Source organism: Phascolarctos cinereus, unplaced genomic scaffold, assembly GCF_003287225.1.
Source record: "Phascolarctos cinereus isolate Bilbo 61053 unplaced genomic scaffold, phaCin_HiC Scaffold_1;HRSCAF=81, whole genome shotgun sequence".
Lineage (NCBI taxonomy): Eukaryota > Metazoa > Chordata > Mammalia > Diprotodontia > Phascolarctidae > Phascolarctos > Phascolarctos cinereus.
In genome coordinates, this window is record NW_027555514.1 from 265,527,465 (window position 1) to 265,549,007 (window position 21,543).

Sequence of the window (21,543 nt, forward strand, 5' to 3'; positions counted from 1 at the left end):
AGAGAAGAGGGAATGGTGGGCATTTCTGGCAGATAAGAACAAGATAAGCAAAAATGAAGAACTTCGGAAAGGTCAGGACACATTTAAGGAAAAAGTTCCAGCAGTGAGCTCATAAAGGGAAGAGGCAGAGCAGGAAAGCCAGGAGCCAGAAGGGGAAAACCATTACCTGGATTTTATTCAGTAGGCAATGGTTTCTTGCTTAGAGTCTCTTCAAACATTGGGAAGACCTCAGCAGGTCATACAGTGACTTGAAGACTTAACAAGTAACATTCCTTCTCTCTTTTCTACAGCAAGGATTTGACTATCATGTGAGCACAGCATTATTAATCAAGTACATAGAACTGAAAAATGTAAATCATTTAACAGCAGTACAGGAATGACTCATTACTGGGGTTAACTCTATGGGGAAAATTGAAAATTTTTCATTTCAGGACCATGAGGAAAATACCTCCTCAAGTTATATCTAGTCTGAAATTCTAGGGTCTTTCCATGACACTTGATTTTATATTGTTTTCCTTCTAAAGTCCAGTATTATCACTTTGAGTAGATAAATGAATGAAATGCAAAAAATATTACCACAGACTTCTAGTTTATTCCACTATTAGCTTTGTAGTAAAGTAAATTTATTCTACTATCTCAAGTCAAATGATGAAGACCTTCTCTGCAGAGTCTGGACTGAGTCAAACTATCTGTAATTCTACCTACCTCAAACACTCAGTAAAAATAAAGAACTTGCAAGGATAGAATGCTAGCATTGGGAAGGGCCTTATCTTTAATGTCATCTGGCTTACTCTCTTCATTTTAAAAACAAAGACACCTGGCGCCAGAAATTCATCCAAAAGTCACACTACTACTAGTGAGCAGGACTCACAACTAAGTGGTCTAGCTTTAAACCAGGTCTTTCTAACTCACCACACTGTCACTCCTTCAAAATTCCCTTTGATGTTACATTGGAAAAGTAATTTATCCACAGTTATATATTGCTCAGTGAGTTTGTTTCCTAAACAACTTTTTAGGTAAAGACTAAAAACTGAAAAATGTTATTCCTTCCCTCTCTTCTTCCCCTCCCCCAAAAGGATAAGACACTGTGAAATAATAAAAATAAAGGGTTGGACACAAGAAGCAACTTTGACCTATGTTTTTGACACCATTTTCCACAAGGGCTTAAAAAGATTTAACACCATAATAAATTCAATCACAGAATGTAGGAAAGGCAATACAAAGCCAAATCCACTTTAAAAATATATAAGATAAGGAAGCTTAGGATAGTGATATAAATATTATTTAACCAAAACAAATCCTTATCCTCACTCCTCAATAAAAACCTATGCTCTTTTAGAACTCTGAAGAAACCTGCAAGTAATGTAAGTTTTAAAAAAACTTTTAAAAATCCTATCTTTAGGCTTTCACATTTACATTATCTCTGACTGCACAATCATTTCTTTGTAAAGAAAATAACAATAGCGTGGAGGGCTTCTAGCCTCTGAACTACCCTGAATTTCAGGAAGGAATAAAAATCCCAATCTCTCCCTCTGGAAAACACTAAATCGGTATATATGTACTCTACAATCTGTCTTCCCTGACAAGAATTTCTTGAAATTCTTAAGATCTATCTTTAAAATCATCATTCAAGCATTTAAATATTGCTTAGTCACAAGTCAGATTCCCCTCTATAAGTATGTTCCACTGTAATATGGTCATACTCCAGAGAACACAGAGCTTCACACAGCTGTCAGCTAGAAGCCAAGACTTGACTTAGCCCACTCCTGACTGTCGCTTCTGATTCTGCTCTCTTAAACGAAAACGACGCTTCAGCCTCATTTGGCACACATTTCAAGTTGGACAAGCCTAATTACAATTACAATCTAACAAAGGACTAAAAGATGTTCATGAAGCTCTCAGAACAGTAATGCGTCGGATATTCACCTGGTGATCCCATTGGCCCTTGGGAAAGCATGGTTATCACTTTTCTGTTTTTAACCTGCAGATGTGTCAGTAAAATTCTAAAAGACTTGCCTCTTCTGCATCTTATTATCTGGGTACCACAGGGGTCTCATAAAACATCCTGGTGAAACTTTGCTTTCCCAAGAGCTCCACCAAATGTAGAACATAAGAAAACTGTGCCCTCATCATATAAGAAAAGGCATTTTATTACTTCCAAGTACAAGAAGTTTCTCCTCTTAGGCACAACGTGGGCTATTGCAAGACAAGATCACACTGTTGCTTGTCTTCAGACAGCTGGGGAGACAGGAACTGTGAGTGACAGCAGCTAGGGAGCAAGAGGCAGAAAAAGCATCGAGGCTGGGGGACAACCTCATACAAGCATAACCAGAAGTATTGGCAAGAAGGGACTTTAAGACAGGATTCAATGACTACACTATTATATGTTTATCAGTGCTGCTAAAGTAACTTGGAAAAGCTGCTCTCCTATTTCAATATCCTTCCAAAGACCACTTATACTTTTAATCTGCTTAGCAGATGCTCTTGCCCTTATAGAAGACAAAGACAAAATTCAGTCAGATGTGCCTAAATTATGAGTTGTCAGAAAAAAAAAATGAAGTTCCATCTTACAGGGCTGCACTAAGGCTTTCGGGACATCCTATTATAATAATACTTTAAAAAATTCCAAGCCTTATTCTGATGACTGATTTAAGAAACTGAAATTCAAGCATCCTCAAACATAATCTAGTTGTCAACAAAACTAAAAATAAATGCTAACCAAATAGGCAAATGTGCTTAGAGGGCTTTTTCTCAAAGTTAAAACACAAACCAGTGCAGATGCATTGAGAATGACAGATAAATTATGGTCTTCTTTGTCATTTAAAAAACAAAAGCAAATAGCCAAATTCTCATACCCTGTGATGCTCAAATATAAGCTTCCAAAAACATGACATGGAAAAATATTCATATTACAACTTTGTTTTGTGTTTTTACAAAAGCCTGGTTCTGTAAATGATTGTACTGGAGGGTCCATTAGTCATAAAGTGATTTATTCTTTCAGAAAGAGCAGCACAACAGCGGCCAGAGCCCAGACAGACAGTACTGAGGAGACCCCATCCCCACGGGAGCTCCTGTGGAGGGATTCACTTCACCACTAAGTGTTGCCACAAGATTTAATATAATAAGAATAAAATGTGCATGATTTCTTTTTATATGTTATAAATCACATGCTCCAGATGCCTTTTCAGAATACTACCAACTCTGAAGTGAGAATGTCTACTTGAAAGGCAGATCAAGCCATCATCATTGGAAATACCAACTGGAAAGTCTTAAGTGTCATTCTCTGTGACATGAGGTGGAACGCCAAAGAAACCAGCTTCTCCTTAAAGAAACCCAGTGGATCTCAGTGGGGCATTTGGAGCAGCGCTACAAGCCTGACGTCCATCATTGGCCCCTCCAACCTTCCAGGTAAAGACTCATCCAGACCTTTGCCCTCTTTTCAGCATTCAATTCTGATACGGCCCCCCAGGCAGATATGCCTTCATCCCCTAACCCCTGGACTACTGCAACAGCCTACAGGTGGGTCTGTCTACCTCAAGTTTCTCCCCATTCCAGTCTAGCCCCTACTTAGCCACTAAATTGATTTTCCTAAAGCTCAAGTCCGACCACGTCACCTTCCTACTTAATAAACTCCAGAGGCTTCCTCCTATTTATGACTCACATCTCACCTTCTACAGGAAGCTTTCCCCAACCCCTCCTAATTCAATGCTTTCCATAGTTTAATTATTTTCTATTCGTCCCATATATAGTTTGCCTTGTATATATTTGTTTGCATGTTGTCTCTCCCATCAGATCTTAAGTTCCTTCAGGGCAAGGACTGTCTTTTGCCAGGCAGTCTCACTAAGCCATCTCTTTTTCTCTTTTTAATTCTTCTTCATAAAAGATGGCTCTCTGGGAAGGAGCTATATATTTAGGAAATACAGGCAATGTAAAAATAAGAGATCAACAGGACTCTGGCAGGAGCATGAAATGTGGGCTCAACTGAAACAACACCCAATTTCCAAAAGGCCCTCAAACTCCATCTCCTCCTCCTCCTCAATTCCAGGTACTGTTCCTTATCCAGGCGCAATGCTTCTCCAAGATATGCACACTACTGGCCATGCGTCATAATTTAGGTGAGATTCATTTTAACCCACTTTGCTTTTCCAACATGGAAGACTAATCCAATCATTCTCACATCTCTATGAGTTCTGCCAAAGAGACTGCATGGTACTGAAAGGCTCGAAACAATTATCGTATCATATAGTTTGCCAACAAGAGCGCTTGTAGAATCTTGTTAGCAACAGAAGTTGTCCTATGTTCCGGAACTGACATAAAACATCTTCCACAGCATTGAACATACTTGCTGAACATGCCATCTCCCTGTTTAACACCTCACTTGATTGTCAATAGAGCAGAAAGACATGGTCAATCACCTGCAAAAGCCTACTTGTTGACTTTAGCTTTCTTCAACAATGTGCTTGGTCTATGCATATACTTTTCAAAAATTGTATGAAGAAAGCATGCAGGTATAAGTCAATAGCTACTAATACCTTGGCAATTATGTTTTTCCTATCTTGAGACTTAGTCACCAAGTGTTTTTAAAACTGTTTTATCAAGAGAAAACCAACAAACAGACCAGATGTTCTACCGCTGTCCTCACACTGCCAAAGAAGGTCCCAGGCGTGTTGAAGAGACTCCCTGCAACGGAAGACCTGAACGGAATGGCACAGGCTGGGTAGACTTAAACGGGTTGCAGCAAACATCACCGGAGAGAATAAATGAGGTTGCTTATCTAGGACTATCTGAATCATCTTCAGAACAAATTTCTCTTCAGTCCATTTTTTTCAGGTCCAGTTCAGATTCCTGATTCATCTTCTTGAAAGATTACATTACACAAAAAGGTCAATGTGTCTAAACCATATTGACCTCTCTACACAAGACAAAGCTATGTGACACAATAGATAAAGCACCGGACCCGAAGTCAGGGAGACTGAAGTCCAAATCCTAGCTCAGAAATTTACTAGCTTTCAAACCACAGGCAAGTCATTTAACTTCTTTCTCCCTCAGTGTCTTCATCTGTAAAACAGAGAAAATAATAACGCCTACCCCCCACAGTTGTTGTAAGGATCAAATGAGTTAATGTTTGTAAAGTGCTTTTCAAACCTTAGTTACATAAATGCTAGCTATCATTGTATTATTATCATCTAAACCAGCATGTATCAAAATGTACAATAATTTCCTCCAAACATTCTTTAAGAGTTCCCCCCCCCTTTTATTACCACTTCCATTTTTCAAAACAGAAGATTCTCTACAAAGAAACTACCTCTGGTTTTAGCGACTATTTAACATCACAGAAATGGCATCTATAACGTTTGATCTGGAAGTGTTTTGTGTCCATGACAAACACTAAGAATGATTAGCTTTCAGTAACCGATAATTCACCTAAAAATGTCTTAGCATACCACATTTATGTCTAACATTTGGTCATTTAGCCCAAGTGCTAGAACAGGAACCTGATTTCATTAGGTCTCATTAGCACTGTTTATCTCATACAGAAATCATTCAAATCTTGAGTTTCTTCATCTAAATAAGTCTAATTAAACTAAATATAATTCCTGCTAAACATCAACTACCAGGGGCAGCTAGGTGGCGCAGTGGATAGAGCGCCGGCCCTGAAGTCAGGAAGACCTGAGTTCAAATCCGGCCTCAGACCAAACACTTGACACTTACTAGCTGTGTGGCCTTGGGCAAGTCACTTAACCCCAACTGCCTAAAAATAAAATAAAATAAAAAATAAACACCAACTACCAAGAACATGAACAGGAGATCTTGGAACAAAGCCTATCTGCTAACACCAAACTAACATTCTGTACTACATGTAACTCTATGAAGGGAGCTGTGCCCAGTGCTAAGGAGACAAAGACAAAGGCCTTACATACTACTGGAGGAATCCATGTATTCAGGAGTATATTAGGATAGATGATGAAAATCTCTCTTTATAGATACGTAGAAAAGGAAGTAAATATCACACGACACATTCTATAAATGCTAGCTGCTATTGTTATTATTCAGAACAAGCAATACCTGACTAAGCTCATTTCCCCCCTGACAGTTACAAACAAGGAAGGCAAGGGTAACCATGGCACACCTGGATTTCAGTGAGACATTTGGCAAGACATCTCGGAATATCCTTGCCAGCAAGACAGAGGAACAGAAAAGCACAATTCTGTAGATTTGCAGCTGTCTGAATGACTGACCCCAAGGAGTAGTGGCCCATGTCAAGCTGGAGTGGATGAAAGCAGAGCGGGCCAAGGATCTTCCCGAGCTTTCTTCTCTTCAGTTCAACAATTCTGTCAATTACTTGGATGATGACACATGTGACGTGCATGCCAAATTTGAGGCAAGCATTAAGCTGCAAGTGATAGTTAACAGGTTGGATGGCACAATCAGAATCCAAAATACCTCAACAAGCTGAAAACTGGAAAGACGGGTCAAATCTAGTAAGATAAAACGTTAAGACATACAAAACCCTAGATTTGGATTGTAAAACATTAAATGCGTAGAGAGCTCAAAATATTTCATATGAAAAAGACCAGGGTAGGGGGGAAGTGAAGGGAAGAAGCATTTATTAAATGCCTACGTGTCAGACACCATGCTAAGCACTGAACAGATACTATCTCAGTTGATGGGGTGAGGGGTAACAGATTCTAAGATCAATTCAGTCAAGCGCAAAACAAGAGCCAAAAATACTAACGCATGATGGTGCCCAGAAAGGGAGGGAGTGATCTAGTCTGATCACATCCGCAATATTTTGTTCAGAACTAAATTAGACAAAACTGCTGAAGGTCAGTCACAGGCCAGCTGGAAAGCTTCCAGAGGAAGGTGACCAGGCTGCTAAAGAGCCTATGAATCATGCCACCCACAAAAGATGCCTATTTGAAGACACGTGATATTGAGCTTGAAGAGAAGACAAAGAAAAGGCTCAGAACAGACATGACAGCTGTCTTAAGTATTTTAAGGGTTATCACAAGGAAGGCAGATCATCTTCAATTTCTTTCCATTGCTTCCTCAGTTACCCATAATTCTGAATGTGCTTATATTGCAATGTTTTGTGATTCAAAGTCTTATAGCAGCATTGGGAGAATAGTGGTGACAGCCCATATTATTAAGTGCTTACTATTGGTCGGCACTTCATTAAGTGTCCAGAATATAAATACAAACAAGAAAGTCCCTACCATCAAGGAGCTTATATTCTAATAGAAGACAACACATAAGTGGGACTGAGAAAAGGGCTAAGGGAGTGAAAAAGGTGCCTGGAAAGGGGAAGGCTACTGAGGAGGTAGCTGGCCAGCCACGAAATGGGGAACAGAGCCAGGCTTTCTCCCCCATCAGGACAATGGTCCCCAAGACAAAGGCATTTGGACCCTCACTCCCACCTCCGATACACAGAGCATTTGCAGACTCCATTTTCTCACCCTCCTTTGAAGTGGAGACAGACAGTCCCTTTTATCTAATTTGTTTCTCTAGAATAAGGTTAACCCTTTCAATGCCAGATTCTAGCCATGAGTCACATCACAATTTCAACTAAAACTATAAGCTATCCTTCCTTCTTACTCTCTATTCATTTTGTGTCCCACACTCTACCCATCTGCATACAGAGATCGGGAGACCACAGAAGTACTACTGTCACTCTTAACAGATGCTCTCTCTTGTGAGTTGCTGGTCCTTCCCACTGACCATCCTAGGTAGCACTGAAGGACCGGCTACTCTGAGGGAATCTGGCTAGCAGACACACCCCCAACACCACCCCTCCCTCTCTTTTTTTTTTAATTTAAAGAACCCTAAATCCTTTTTGGATATACTTGATTTTGGGCCAAAAGCCCATCATTCTTATATCTTAAACCCTAATTCAGAAATGGAAATTCCATCCTCAAATATCACCCTTTAAAAAATAGATTTGATCCATTTTGTTTTAACAGGATACATTTCTCAGCCAACCCTCCCTGCCCCTAACAAAGTAGAGTCCCTGCAAACAGGGAAGTCAAACCATCCCGGGGCAGGACTGGTCCATGTCACTTTCCACTTGGGAAGTTTACTGATTACGAGAAAGGAAGGAAGGAAGCCTGTGTGCTCTGGCTCCGATAGTGGTCACTGTCTCTGCACTGAACTCCAGTTCCACTGTCTCTGTGGACACTGGTGTGGTCCCTGGGCTCATCAGCTCTGCTTCTGTCATGTGGGCTCCCCTAGGCAGCCAGTCACTGCTCAGATCGACTTCTCTTTCTTCTCAAAAACCCATCTTAGGTGAAGGGCTAAAAATGCTGGCTCTGACTTCCTGATCCCCAGCAATCATCTCTCTGGAGCTGCGAGGCGGAGAAGGCTCCGGACCATTGGCACTGCGTACAAATGATGCTGTCATCTGGCACTGGCCACAGACACCAAAGCAGCGTACTCTCTGCTGGCCTCCCGGACCGGGAAACAGCTTCCGGAGCAAACGACGGTTGTTTGCTGCAGGCTCTTCCACCTTCTCTAGCAGCGTGCCTCTACTTCTTCTCTTCTCCTGATTCTCAGCCAAGGTGGCTAGGTGGCGCCAGAGTGCACAGAGCCTGGAGTCAGAAAGGCTCCTTCTCATGGGTTCAGATCTAGCCTCAGTCACTTCCTAGCTGTGTGACCCCAGGGAAGTCACTTAACCCTTTTTGCCTGTTTCTTCATCAGTAAAATGAGCTGGAGAACGAAATGGCAAACCACTTCGGTATCTCTGCCAAGACAACAGGGTCCCGAAGGGTTTGACACGATTAAACAACAACAATCCTCAGCTCAGTTTGTGCAATTAGCTGAATTCCACCAATGTCCTAAGACGAAAAGAGCTCTCCTTGGCCAGTGTCTCTGAGATGTCTGGTGTAAAAAACCAATTTAGGTGTGGCTGGGTTCTTCCTTTCTCTTCTCTTCCTCCTAATCACACTTCTTTGTTACCTCCTTAGTGTTCTAGCATCTTTTATTAGGAGGCATGGAAAGAGTACCTTATCAACAAAATCAAGAGATCCAGCAAAATAACAAAAATAGTGAAGTCGTGCTTAACAACTGATAACCAATTCCGTACATCCATTATATATTTGCACATGGAATACGAGATAAGCCTCCCCTTCCCAGGAAGTACGACTTTAAGACCCAAGTGTCCTGGCATTTCTCCATTTGAAATTAATTGGAAGGGAGTTGAGAAGTGGTTCATGACTGATTTTCTATAATTAACACTAACTGTACTAGTTACCAGTGAATACAAGTTGTAACTGGTCAGAAAAACTGGAATTCTAAATCTTAGATTTAAAAATCCAAAGTAAATTTCACATAAAACAAAATATAAAAATAAAGGGCAAAATGCAAAATTTGAGGAGCTGTGTGCTAACCAAGCTCACTAGCCACAGGGCTAATAAACATTAAAGTTCTGTGGGACAGTTAGCATCACTCTATTTCAAGGCTTTTCCTTTCCTCTAGCTAAAAAAATTCCCCACCACTGGTCACAAGACAGACCAGGGGACAAGTGGATGGATAGGTAACGTAGTCTACTTTGTCAAGAATGCTAGGTTTGGGGTCAAAGGACCTGGGCTCAACTCTGCCCTGCCACTTAACTATGCGACAGAGAGGTACTTAATGTCTCTGGCCTCAATTTCTTCACCTATAAAATGGGACAGATGAATTAGACGACCTCTGAGGTACTTTTCCTTCCACTTCTACCTATGACATATTCTGAAAGACTACTGGGCCCAGAAAAGGGAATACTGTGAAGATCGATTTAGGTTTGATGTAAGGAAAGGACTTCTAGCTGTGACAGCTATCCCCAAATGGAACGAACTGACACATATCTTCATGCAGAGACCGGATACCAACTGTCAGGGACTGCCTAATGGGCATTCTGGTTCAGGTACAGCATGGGCTAAATGGCCTCTGAGTCACCAGCAACTCCATCCAAGAGACAGAGCACTAAACCTGAAGTCAAGAAGCCCTAAGTTTGAATCCTGCCTCAGACATTACTACCTTTGTGACCCCAGGTAAATAACATCACTTCTGCCTGCTTCAGTTTCCTAATCTATAAAATGGGAACTATCTCCCAGGGTTCTTGCGAGGATACAATGAGAAAATATTTGTAAAGTACTTCACAAAATTTAAAGTGCTATGTGTTAGTTATCATCATCATCATCATCATCATTATTATTACTGCTATTATTTTTATTTTTCTGAGAGGCAGCTATAATTCGTACTTCCAGGTCTATCACTAATTTGCTCCATAACCTTGATCAAGTCCCTTTTCTTCTCTGCATTTGTTTCCTGATATATAAGACCAGATGATGTTGATGATGTCTAAAATCTTCCATTCTAGGCAATAAACACACAATAATGTTTGCTTTAAAATTTCCCATAAAATACAGGTATAAAATTTAGTAACCTTTAGTTTTCTTTTAAAATAGATAGTGAAGGCTCTTCAGCATTTAAGCTTTTTAAAAGTTTAAGGCCAGGGGCAGCTAGGTAGCACAGTGGATAGAGCACCGGCCCTGAAGTCAGGAGGACCTGAGTTCAAATCCAGCCTCAGACCAAACACTTGACACTTACTGTGTGACCCTGGGCAAGTCACCTAACCCAACAGCCTAAAAAAAAAAGTTTAAGGCCATTCAGAAAAACCTGGGAAGACTCATATGAGCCAATGCAAAGTCAAGTGAGCAGAATCAGATCACTGTATACAGTAAAAGTGGTATTGTAACAATGATAACTATGAAAGACTTGGCTACTCTGATTGAGACAACGATCCAAGACAATTCCAAAGGACTCATGATGAAAAATGCTCTCCACCTCTAGAGATTGAGGCACACCTTTTTTCACTTCATTTTTTCATCTGCTTTCCTTTTGCAACATGGCTAACACAGAAACTATGATGAAGAAAACTTCCAGATCATGCTACATGAAGATTAACTAAAAGAAATGGGGATATTTTGCCTCAAGATTTAGAAGGAAAATATCACTGTCAAGTACTTAAAGAGTTAACATGTATAAGAGGTATTTAACTTGTTTTGCCCAGGCCCAAAAGAATCAGGGCCATAGGTAGATCCTGAAGTGGAATGAGCTCCCTGGGAAGTCGTGGCACGGGCTCTTCAATGACCTCTGGCAGGTCCAACAAAGAGGAGATCCTTCCTCAGTTACAGGTTAGACCAGAAGGCCTTGCTCTGAGCTTCTGTGATAAATCACTCCTCCCTTTCAGTCATTTAGATGAGAGTATGAGTGAGCCTTAGACACTGTGCTGGCTCCTCCTCTGAACAGCCTTTGGCATTCTGGAAAAGTGGCCAATCTTCTTTGTAAGCCTGTACAGGGAGCTGTGAGGGCCTTGTTGTGGGCAGGAGCTGGTGGCAGGGTATGTGAGCTCAGAGCCCATAAAAGCTTTAATTGTTTAAAGGAATAGCAAAATGTCAGAGATCCATGCTGTGCTTATGTAACCCAGGATTACAAAATGCCAAGCCTCATGGAGGAGGTGTTCGCTATTGATAAAGAGGGTTAAAAAAGAGACATGTGCTTTAAAATATATATAATTTTTATGACAGTCCTATACTGGTTAACAATTTGCAAACCTTTTATTTTAAATATCTTTGTTGCCCTTTTATAAGACCAACTGGATGTATTCTAAATCTCTAAGTACTTTTGGTCTGTCCCTGATTACACATCTGCTTTTTGGGGGAGAGAACATTAGGAGCCGAAACTGTAGAGAACAGTATATGAATGCAACGGGTGACTAACTGCATTATAAAAGTAATGACCATGGAAAAGTCAAAGACATATGGGGAGACCTGGGAAGTTAGGCAAAGAATACAGAGTGAAAGCTACGAGAGCCACGATGACTGCCACTACCTCAACGAAGGCAACAGTAAGCTGTCGGTACTGCCTCCTCAAGGTGAAGAGTATACACGTGTTCGAACATAAGGAACGGTAAACTCCCTAAGGACAGGGCTGCAGCAGTCAGTCCTAATCACTACTCTCTGGGAAATGTGCTTTCTGGGCAGCCTGGGTTTATCTACAATGTCAAAACACAAGTGATCAATTAAAAACCAAAAACATCAATCAAGGGCAGCTAGGTGGAGCAATGAATAGAGCACTGGCCCTGGAGTCAGGAGGACCTCCGTTCAAAATCCGGCCTCAGACACTTGACATTTACTAGCTGTGTGACCCTGTGAAAGTATCTAACCCCAACTGCCTCACCCTCCTCCCAAAAAATGAAAAACAAAATCAATTAAGTTCATATATGAATAACTTTTCCTTCAAATTAGTATGTTACATTTAATATACTAAATTAAAGTTTACAGAGAATTTTTCAACTGAGAACTTAGTGTTTCACGACAATGGAGGGATTGACTTCTATCTATTCGTTTTTAATGTATACTGTCTTACTACTGTTTCTTCTAAGCTCCATCAGGGAAGAGTCTAAATGTTATCTAAACTTTCTCTCTCCAAAGCCTAGCTGTTCTTCCCCAATGTTTACTATACTGAATTGAGTTACTGTACTCCAAATGCCCCAAAAGGAGAATGGCAGGAAGAAAGCCACTAAACTGATTCAATTCAGCAGTGACTTTAAGAGTTCTTACCAAGAATTTAATACTGTGTTCGGTACTTGGAAAAATACACAAGTCATACCTAAGACATTCTCCGCTTCCAAAATGTTCACACTGTAGTTCAGAAAACCAAATTTATACATACAACATAATTAGCAAAAGACACAGAAAAATCAATTAAAAAGCATTTAATAAGCATTTAATAAGCATCTATTATGTCTTCTCTCCAAAGACTAGCCTCTGTTGGGGAATATGTCATGTACATGTCTAAGTACAGAGAGAAGAAATAGAGTAGTCAGGGAGACAGAGCACTGGAAAAGGCTTCACGAAGAAAGATGGTGGTGCTTGGGCTGCATCGTGAAGGAGAGACAGGAGGGAAGGCATCGCAGGCAGAGACTTCTAGGGGCCTTGGATAAAGCATGGAGGAGTGGAGTCTGCTCTACCACAGGGCACAGGAAAGAGTAGTAACGTGCAATGATGCTGAAAAGATACGCTGGGCCAAGTTGTGAAGAGCATTAAAAGTCAAACAGAAAGCCTACATTTGATCCTGTAGCTATCAAGGAGCCAATGGAGTCTACTGAGTACAAAGTGTCAAGGTAAGATGGGCCCTCAAGGAAAATCACTTTGGCTACTATGGGATGAGACTAATATAGGCAAGAGGTAATGAGGGCCTCCGCTAACATGGTAGCTGTGTGAGCAGAAGGAAGAGATCAGACGTAAAAGATTTTGTGCAGGTACAGCAGGTCACAAAACTGAGAAATTGGAAGAATGCTGGTGTCCTTAACAGATACAGGAAGCTTTTATCTTCATGATTAAGTTGAGAAGAGAGTCAGAACCGAAAAGGTACAGATTTTGGAGGCAGTACAATTTTAAAGGTAGCCAGGGAGGTTGATTCTTAGGATCTCTGAAAGAATACAAAATATCACAGAGCTTTTATCAGTAAATGGGACAGAAGACATCAGCAACTATCAGTCGCAGTCTTTCTCATTTCTTGGAAAATCTTTAAATAATGGATATGAATCAATCCAAGGGCCTCCTCAGTAAGAACATCAGAAATGATGCCCAGGTTTTGCTGGTGAGCTTCTAAAACAGGCCCCTTCTGGCTGGTCTACAAATGATTAAGATAATAAAAATCCCTGCTGTAGTTCTTGCTCATTAATTTCAAGTAAGTATCTGATTCAGCATCACAAAATATGACCTTAAGACCTCTATATAGACAAGGAGTCTCTCATATGTCTAACAAATATTTATTAAGACAACAATCAACAGACATTTATTAAGTAAATACTATACATCAGCCCGGTATGGGAGTGATAAAAATATTAATGTAAGGCCATCCCCTATGCTCAAAGAGCTTACATTCTACAGTGGGATGTAACACATTAACAGGAGAGAGAAAGGATTGTGTACAAAGTGACGGGGGTAAAGAGGAGAAGGAGATACTAACAACTCGGGAGCCAGGAAAATCTAAATCCTATAACACTACAAGACAAATCAGACTGGAGATAACTTTGTTCAATAATCCACTAAGTGTTAATGTCAAACAAGATATAAATAAAGGTGCTATCAGTGTCATGGAAGTTGTCATGCATAAGGTCCTCCTTCCCCACTAAAAAAAAAAAAGGAAAACAACATATTTTCTATTGGTTCTAAAGGCCTGTATTCACATGAGATGATGTACAATGCTACAATACCTACTCTTAAAAAACCCATGGCAACACGAAGAAGAGTTGCCCAACCAGCCATACCAGACAAAGTGTGGATAAAGGAGCCACACTGCTCAGGGGACAACATCAAGTTTGGCAATCGGCCTAATGAATTCCTCCATCGACACATGGTAACTCAGGCAAGCATGGATGAAATAATAAACTGGGCCCCAAAACTGAGTAGGAAAAAGAGATCAGATTTATCATATTTCAGCAAGATGATTAAAAACAACGTGCAAACTTCGTATCATGGAAACGGTCCATCTCTTTAACACTAATATCTCCCAGGGATGCAAAATAGTTTCAATTCATAGAATGCCAAGATCTCTGAATCTAAATGACTGAGAATCTCAAATGGAAAGAAGCAAGATGGGAAAAAGCAGACCACATTATTAACAATAATTTGTATACAAGCAGTATCATAAAAGACATTATTAAGAATATATATGATGGAAAAAGAAGGTAGGCTGGACATGAAAGAGAATAAAAGACCACAGATAGTCTCGTTACAGAAGAAAACACTTCCAAGAAATCCAGTAACTCATCAATGTGGGCCTCTGCTCCAATAAGGTAGAAAACAAGCTACTCATCACTTCTCATCCTTGGGCTCTTCTCCATGTCCTAGCAATCCTTCAGAAGGAGTCCAGCCAATCTGCTGAATCTACATCTACACAGCAAAGAGGCATAAGAGTAGGGCTTGCAGAGGATGAGAAGAGAAGGACCATAACACTAGAGATCTGGAGCTGAAAGGGATCTCAGGAGTCATCTAGTCCTGTACCTCTATCTTGCAGGGGAGGAAACAAGCTCAGAGGGGCCTAATTCTAAGGCCCTCCCTAATTTCTAGCCCCTCCCTTCATTGACGACCCCCAAGTTGGCCTACCTAGGCCTTGTCTGTTCCTAGTTCTTCGCTTGTTGTCTCTCCCCAGACCATGAGCACCTTGAGGGAAAGGATAAGCTTCTGCCTTTCTTCCTCCTAGCTGTTAGCACAATGCCCGACACACAGTAGGTGCTTAATCTTTACTGAATAACTAAATTCCATGTGTAACAGTCATTGCACAAGAGACCTTCTTCTTTTATCCCTCTATATTTGTTTGAGCAAATATTCATTTAAAATCATTTTTCAGACGTGCTTCTACAACTTCAAGAACCGCAAATGCTTCTGTAACGGGTTTAAATAATACACTGAGCACCAGTGTATAGAATCAAACACCAGTGCATAAACAGTCTCTGAATATGATGCTTCCTGCTTCGGTCCGTGAAGGATCCCCGATTCTGGCACAGCAGGTGCTTCCTCGCCAACAACAAGTGCAATCCTTCTACAACTTGGGAGCTGACCGATCAATTAAAGTCACTGTGTCCAGAAGACGAACCACATGCGCAGAATCTGACAGTAAGCTTCTCTAAGCCCAGAGCACAGACCTGAACAAACGCTCTGCCAACAGGTCCCCCTCTTCACCCCACCCTCCTCCAAGCCTCTCTGGTGCGCTAGGATCAAACTACCAGGAACGCTCCTCTCTGGATCCTGCCTTGAGTCCACGGACACACCCACACCAGGAGCCTGACAAAGAACAAGACAAAATAACACTGCCTTCTTCTAATGATCACAAAGTCTGGATTCTGGGCCCTCACTGGGCTCCTCCCTCTGCAAAGCTAAGACAGCTCATCTCCTCTCTGGTCTCTTTCTTCCTCTACAATTTTATAGGGAGCTGAAGCAGACGATTTCAAATACTTTCCATTAGTCCGTGAAGTCCCTTGAGGGCAGGAGCTTGCTCTTATTTCATATTATTATCTATAAGTAGCCACAAGTTCAGTGCCCTGCATGCAGTAGGCATTTAAAGAAGGCTGCACGAACTGGATTCCAGCCCCAGAACTCCAAGAACATTCAGGTCCTTCCACTCATTCCATTCTGGTACTACCACCCATAAACAACCACACTCGTCACTGATCAACGTAAGTGTGATTCTAAAGGCTCAATTCCTTATATAGCAGGGCATGAAAAACAGCATGGTAAACGATGATTATGAGGAAAAAGTGAAAATGCGATTTTATCATTTTAATGAAGGCATTTTTCTGAATAGGTGAGACTCTTCAGTAAAGCCTACATTTTGACATACTATGGATAACACTTTAGAAGAATAAATCCTATTACCATAAGACATTCATTTAAACAATAACAAATTGGGTAAAATGTAAGAAAACAAATAAAACTTTTCCAAAACACATTTGATATCTGAATGTCTTAGTGAATTTGAGATGTCCTGTGTTTTGTTTTTTCTAAAATAACCTCACATAACCCTCTTAATAGCTAACCAGACTGTTAGAGTAATACAGCACTGGGGGAAATATCTTTCCTTACATCAATCATAAAGACAAATTCCCAGCTCAGTTCCCACAGGCATGCAGAAAAACTTTCAACTATTTATGGTCTTTCACTGACCCTTCTGGGAGCAGACTCCTTGGACAAAGTTGGGTCCACATAGCTACTGCTGTTCAGCTTTTTAAAGTTATCCAGGATCCTTAAAAAGGAAACTAATCCACCTGGGAATTAGTAATAAATTATTTCTCAATATTAACAAGAGCTAGGTGTCCTATTACAGAGATCAACTCCATCAATGTATCTACCACGTGAATACATACTATCCTCCAGTGGCTTTCTTCCCCTTTGATTTTAAGGAGAAAGTAAAGACATTCTAGCCTCTATGTGCAAATGCAAAATAAGTAGCTCTACTAAATTTCTATTTGTATTCAAGATTGAGTTACATTGTTGCCATAATGTTAATTATCTATGATGTATTAGCATCATTACTTAAGAACAGGAAAAATAGAATTTAATTACCTGAACAATGCTGTTCAAAAACAAATCAGCTAAACATCTATTCTATACTTCACACTAAGTTCTAGGCCACAAGACTGACGTAAACCAAGGACAGTGGCTACAATACTGGTCCTGGTATCAGAATCTGGAATAGAATCCTGGCTTTCCCAATGTAACAATATCGGGGAAGTCACAACCTCTTTGGTCTGATTTTACTGCCACAGAAGGGAGATACTTGAGAGATTTATGCTCATTCATACAGATGACCCCTCTCCTTCCAATGCTACGGTCACTGCTTGCTGGCTCGCCACGTCCAACTCCTGCTGATGTTTACCTCTCAGTCTTCCATAAATGGTCAGCCAATATGTTGAGGACCATCTAATGATTCTGACAACTGCACACATACTGATGGAGCAGGGCCATCTCTTTTTCTGCTCCTACATCTGTTTAGTCACTTTGTACAATTCTTCATGGGTGGAGTGTTGTATACTGCTCATGCCTACCATGTAACTCTCCACTACCCTTCAAAATTAATTCTTCCTAGAACTGCTGCCACACAACATCACTGGGACAATATTCTTATTAACAAAATGGGCCTATGTTTCAGAAAGAAGTTTGGAGTCTTTACAGGCACTGCATAGAGTCCAAATGGGGGAAGGATTGCCTATAGATAGTAAGACAGGTCCTTCCCTCCAGATGCTTGTCTGCAATTAACATACTGATTGTACTAAACCCACAAGGCTGAAGCAACTCCTACACAAGATTCATACTCACTCAAAAGACTTTGGCCTAACTAAATAAAAAGAAAAAAAAAAGCAGATGGACAATGACTATTGATTGTCCAGAATGTGACGGGCAATCGGATGGGCTTACACAAAGCTGGCCTTCAAGACATGCATCCTGGTCAGACACTGCACATGAGCAAGGACCTACACCCAAGACTGAACAGGAAGAGGAGAGACAGCTGGACAACCCACAGGAACAAAGAGGTCTGTCTTTAAAAAGAGCTTGGAGAGCCTCAGGATGGCAAACAAGGGCTGCTGCCTATCTCAACTCTGCTCCTCCCCATTCCCCACCCTCCTCAGCACCTAGCAAAACAAAATCACCCCTCTTTTACAGATGGAAAAACTCAAAATGAAATCATACTGACAAAGCGCAGCCTGAGAGAGAAGAACTACAAGAAGGCCCCTTCTTCCCCACCCCCTGACTCTTTGCAGAGGTAGGCATGGAACACTGTCCACTATGGCAGGCTCCTTCCGTTATGTTGCTCAGTTTGTAAAACATAAACATGTACTGAACTTAGAATAATGTTTGTCATGTGCCATAAGCCAGGCAAGACTAGAGATAATTCCAGCCCATCACAATAACTGTAAAAAAAGGGAACAGTACACGTCTGCTGACATCATCTGTTAAGACCTCTTTAAAAAAACTTCTTAGTGCTCCTTCAAGTTCCAAAAACACTTGTAAAATATCCCCAACACCTTGCACAGTTGCCTTGTCCACAGCAGAAATTTAATTAGGGTTTGTTAAAATGAATTAAATTGAAGATCAGGGTTTCTCTCTATGAATACATAAGGCTAAAATACAGTTCAACAAAGCATTAAAATGTAAATTTTTTTTAAAAATTTACTAGCAAATTTAAATGTCATTGAACCTAAAGAAGGTTCTAAGATTCTGAAGATTCTAAAATGACTCCTCTGCTAAGCTGGGTGTCTTACTTTCTCTCCCTCTTCTGAGTCACAGATCTCCTTTTTGTCGAGGAGTTGGGGTGATGGCCTCCAGTGCCAGGCACAGTGCCCAGAAAGGGGGGCTCCCTGAGGAGCAGCTGACCAAACCAGCTGCAGAGCACATTAAAGTGAGCATGGCTCCTTTCATCTTAGAGGACGTCTGTCTAATCAGGAGCCAATTTAGAAGCTACTGGCCCCAGGATAACCTCCCCTACTAAACTCCCTACTTCTTTTCTACCTTTCAAAGGGAGGAAGCAATTAAACTCACTTTATGACCTCCAACCCACCACACATCCTTAGGCACAAACTGGGACCTCTGACCCTCTCTGAGCATTATTACAAGAGTGGTAATCTCAAAACAATCCTAATTCTCTTTTTAAACATTAGGAGCAAATGCTACTTGCCATTACGACATGTGTACAATAAATAGATCATTATATTTGTTATTCTCAATCCCCCTCTTCCATAGTAGACTACAGGAGAGGAGGTATATAAGAGGAGACATTAGATTATTCACATACTCCCTTTATTACATAAGCCCATTCAGGACAAGGGGACTACCAAGCTGGAAATCCTTTTATGCACCTAGAGGTCACTGAGCTAGAAGCAACTTGGGAGATTATCCGGCCCAGAGTTCTAGCACAACCACATGCAACAAGTAAACAAGTCTATCTCTGTGTTGATTTATCTCATTAAACCTCAAACAGGTGACATATTCCTTAACCAGACCCAGAACTTCCATTCCCCTTGCCCCACACCTGCCCAAAGCAAAAAGTCCCTACACTACAAGGCAGCAGCAGGCACTCCATAAATGCTATTTGCAAAGCCTCTTTCCTGCCTCCCGAGCTTCCTTACCTCCTCTTCCAACCACTTCCATTTCTTTCTGATTTGTACCCTCATCCCTTTAGGGCCAGACTTTCCCAGACCTCCAGGACAATGATTACTCTTATAACTTAAAGGCAATAATGGGTAAAGGCTGCTGCTCATGGAAGGTGACAGTGCAGAGTGCCTCTTGTCTAAGTTCTAAGTCAGGCAAGAAGTTTGCTCAGACCAATCATACAGGGTAAATACAGGAGATGCCAAGGTGGGAACAGAATCAGGGCTTTGTCAGCTTGGATCTGGTCTTTTGCCAGTAGTCAATCTGCAATGTAAAAAACGGAATGTGGCTCATGCCAACAGGAACAGACAAGTTACAGTTATAGAAAGGTCGACAGGGCTGCAACATATGAGCCACTCCATCTGCCCAAGCATTGCTAAGAACACACTCTTTTTCACACCTGCTCCACCTATAAAGGACTGATGGGTCATAGATAACAACAAATTGAAAGTACGTTGGAAGCCGCTCTCTATTTCTGAGGCCACATATATACGTTATAATGAGGACCTTCTGGGAAAAGTTATTATTTGTTCATTGTATTCTATGGTGATAACTTGCAAAAATTAAAGAAATCACTTTCAGGAAGATGTAGAGAGAAGCTTCAAGGAGGCCTGGCTCATGCTCCCCATAAAAATACTAGAAATACAACATCCCACTTAAGATTAGGGTTTACAAACTCACTTTTATTCTAGTGTCTTCTTTGGTTTAGTACCTTTACTACAAAGAAATTGCCTTCCATTTTTCATTTACCTGATGAAGATACCTGGCATAGAGGCATGATTTTGAAGTCTAGAAAGCTAGGAAAAAAGGACTATGGAAATGAAATCAGGCTGGCCTAGCCCCACCAAAAAAAATCTGGGTTCTAGGAGTTCCAGGTGGAACTTGCCAATGAGAGAAGGGGAATATGCCATGGTGGGCAGGGCCTAAAAGTAGGAGGCTGTTCCAGCAGGAGGAAGCCCCAAGAGCTGAGAAAACTTCCAGAAGTTTCCAGGAGGGAAGTCCCACAGTAGAGGGGATGATTTTGAAGTCCAGAAAGTCAAGAACAGAGCCAGAAGAAGAATGAAGACAGGCCAGCCTGGCCCCTTCACCAAAAAGGAGAAGTTTAAATCTTGCTTTGGCTATGTAAAATATTATTGTATTTGTGACAATTATCTTCAATTGTGAGTGATTACAATATATGCAGTAATATTCATATTATGCCAGAATCATTAAAGCTTTAAATCTGAAATATTAAAATCTTATTCTAAATCTTCTGTTGCTCATATAGAATGTATTCACAACCTTAAAAATTAGGGAGGTCTCTGATTACCAACATACCTCATTATGCTACGTATTTTATTATCCATCTCCTTTATATCTAATAAACTCAGTGAAATGTGGCAAGACTAAAAGTATTGTTATCTGAACATAAGGGACACAGTTCTAGACTGACCATAAGTATACAGAAACCCTCCCAATCTGTGCTTTAAAGAACCCAGCTATGCAGCTGATGGTGCAGATACCAAGTCCATAATCACTTACCTTCCATTACCTCCTTATACTATGGCCTCTAAAATTTTTCTTGAGCTATTACAGATACAGTATTGTCAGATATAGTCAAAGAGATAATGAAGAATCTCTGCCATCATTACTAAAAAGGAAATAAACATTTTCTGTCATTAAATGACATTTTATACACATCAGGGAGAGGAATTATTGAGATGGGCATAATAAATTCAGAAAAACCTGGAAAGACTTGTATGGACTGATGCTGAGTGAAGTGAGCGTGTAGTGAGCAGAACCAGGAGAACGTTGTACACAGTAAGTACACTGTGCAACGCAAGGATCTACGACATCTTCAAAAGTCTCAAGA

General features: G+C 40.8%; 1 protein-coding gene across 4 annotated transcripts in view; it reads right to left on the minus strand.

Moving 5' to 3' along the window:
• Positions 1 to 21,543, minus strand: part of CDK17 (cyclin dependent kinase 17) — a 143,549-nt gene that overhangs the window by 99,746 nt on the left and 22,260 nt on the right. The window contains exon 1 of one of the 4 annotated variants that reach the window (XM_078146696.1): positions 167 to 246. The exons of the other annotated variants lie outside the window; for them this stretch is intronic. The gene's annotated coding sequence lies outside the window, so the exon portion shown is untranslated. Of the gene's footprint in view, positions 1 to 166; positions 247 to 21,543 lie in introns of those variants that run through there. 4 annotated transcript variants of the gene reach the window in all.